Source organism: Styela clava, chromosome 5 (genome assembly GCF_964204865.1).
Source record: "Styela clava chromosome 5, kaStyClav1.hap1.2, whole genome shotgun sequence".
Classification (NCBI taxonomy): Eukaryota; Metazoa; Chordata; class Ascidiacea; order Stolidobranchia; family Styelidae; genus Styela; species Styela clava.
In genome coordinates, this window is record NC_135254.1 from 867,499 (window position 1) to 870,078 (window position 2,580).

At 38.9% G+C, this 2,580-nt stretch overlaps 1 non-coding gene across 1 annotated transcript; it reads left to right on the forward strand.

The window, feature by feature from the left end:
- The first annotated feature begins 811 nt into the window (after nucleotides 1–811).
- On the forward strand, nucleotides 812–884 carry Trnav-cac (transfer RNA valine (anticodon CAC)). Its single transcript has one exon. It is a non-coding gene; the product is annotated as a tRNA-Val (tRNA).
- Nucleotides 885–2,580: the final 1,696 nt, after the last annotated feature.

Below are 2,580 nucleotides of genomic sequence, written 5' to 3' on the forward strand. Positions count from 1 at the left end.
CAGCTTGGCAATATGTTTTCAATAGAATCTTCCTTTTATATCTTAATTAACGATTAGAAGATCGATCAATTTGGCAATGGCAACCATTACAAAAATATCAATATGGTGTGTCAGATAATTTTCTTTTTGGACACGTAGTGGACATAACGATCGTTTCAATATTATGTTGTTGTTCTTTGACACGTTTTTAAAAAGTCGCTTTTCTCTTCGAATACTGGACCAATTGCTTTGAAATTTTCAGTGGTTGAAGATAAAATTTTTCTCCAGAAGGCTATTACTTTTTTTTTCGCTATGACGTCATCAAAATTATTGTCATTTGGTGGCGCTACGTGTCCATATATTTGAGCATAGCTCTCTTGTCTTTTCTAGTATTTATTTTTATTTGTTTTTTGTTTTTACTGTATAGTATACCCTAAATTTATCGCGTTTTATTCTTACTTAAATAACTTCTCAGTGGTTGTGTGTGTGTGCAGCTGGTGGGTGCATGTGAGCGTGTGTGAAATAACTTAATAATTTTAGGTGAGTAAACACGTACCACTTCCTCTTGGCAAAACCTTCCATCTTATATTTTGTACGTTATAAACCTTATCTAAGGTTTTGTTTGCTCCCCTGATTTCATAATCAGTTTTTATTTATTTGTTTTTATCTGTCAAATGTATTGTTATGCTGATTATGGAGTCGAAATAAACTTATACTTATTATACTTATGATGTAACTACAGCTTTCCCGCCAGCGTTTCCGCAAACGTCGCACTTACCTATGTTTGGATAGGAAATTCGGTAATTATGTAATGCAGAAATCCACCCGCGGAGTTTCCGTAGTGTAGTGGTTATCACGTTCGCCTCACACGCGAAAGGTCCCCGGTTCGAGCCCGGGCGGAAACATCTCTCAATTTCGATTTGATCAGAAACGTTATTTATCGGCCATTATTTTATTATAGGTGCAACGAGGGGCAAATTAATGTATTTTTGTAAAGCTTCATCATACCGAAGTCAGACTTCTTCCAGACGAGCACAATTCAACTAGGTTACAGCTGGATGTCTCCCCAAGAATCGATATCTTCGTTTATGTCCGTAACAATGACCAATAAGCAATAAGTCAACAATGAGGCAACAACTGCAATTCATGCAGTCGCTCAGACACTTCTTTCGCTCGGACAGATTTCAAGCATTGGAATGTGTTAAGTATTTGAATGACCATGTACATACTTTACATTGTCGGGTCGTTTGGAAGTTTACTTATGGAGAAACTTGAGAGGCCTGAAATGTCAATCATTACGTTCGGGTCGGGTCGAGCTTTTCTATCTCTGACTTTTTTTTAATAAATATATGTTTATAAAAATATGTACTAAAACAGTATATGCCGTGCTAAACTCTTGCAACGACAATTCAAAGAACTCCAGATAAAATTTCGGGTTTTCTTCGGGCTCGAGTCAGGTCGGGTTTAATACTCACGGGCCTAGGTCGGGCCAAGCTGAAATTTTTGGGGCCGATTTTACCTCTACTGTAAATACAAATTGTGCAAAGAATTGAGTGAAAAGATGAAAAAATTGGATTCCAGGGTGGAGGGGAAGAAATAAACCGGTCCTGGTTATAGCGCAGCAACTCCTATACAAAAGTCAAACATTGTGTCACACAAGAATAAGTAGTGGAAATGAAATAATATTTATTGAAATATTAGTAAAACACTTCATATCGGGAGAGGAAAGCCGATAATACAGCTTAACCACATGGCGGACCACGGCCTTTCGTCCGGTTACCATTCCATGTCAGGTATGGGATTAGTTAGGTATTTGTTTTTGGAAGCATGGACTTGATGGTGGAGGAAGCCGTAACCGACCAGCGGTTATGTGAAACACCCTACAGTGGCGAGGAGTCCAGCAATCCTTTCGCACATACTCATCTCCGTCTGGGATTCGAACTTGCGAACCCACGTAGAGTAATCAGGGGTGCGAGTGTATTAAGAAAAATCATATATAGATGATCTCTCACCAAAAACGCTAAAATACAAAGGAATCTCTTAATCAAAAAGATATCGCACTCAATTAGTGTGACCATAGTCTCCTCACAATGATACCATTGTGAATTTGCATCAACACAGCTGTCGTCATGGTTACTTAGATCAGGGGTGAGCAACCTGCGGCTCACAAGGAAAAATTATGCGGCCGCAGAAAAGTGCCAGTTTTGAATGATGTTTGTCCCGCAAAACAATTTTTTAATTTGGTTTGTGCGAGTGATTCCAATCCCTTTGCGACTTTGCTTTGCAATACAGTATTCCAATTTATTGTCTGTGCCTATGACGTTACAATGTCGTAACAGCCTAGCTTGTGCGAAGCGAACAACGCACGTCTTGAGATAAATAACCAAAATTTTTGTGACTGCAACCACTAGAAAATCTATGTTAAATAAAGATGCAGCCCGCAGTTTTATCCAGTTATTTATATCTGTCCTCCTGTATCAAAGGTTGCACACCCCTGACTTAGCTTGGTGGTGCACGGAGTCGTTTTTTTTGTTTGTTTTTGTTTAAACGCGCGACTGCTGGGCATACCAGGTTGGCATGCCTTGACGTATTTATTCTTTC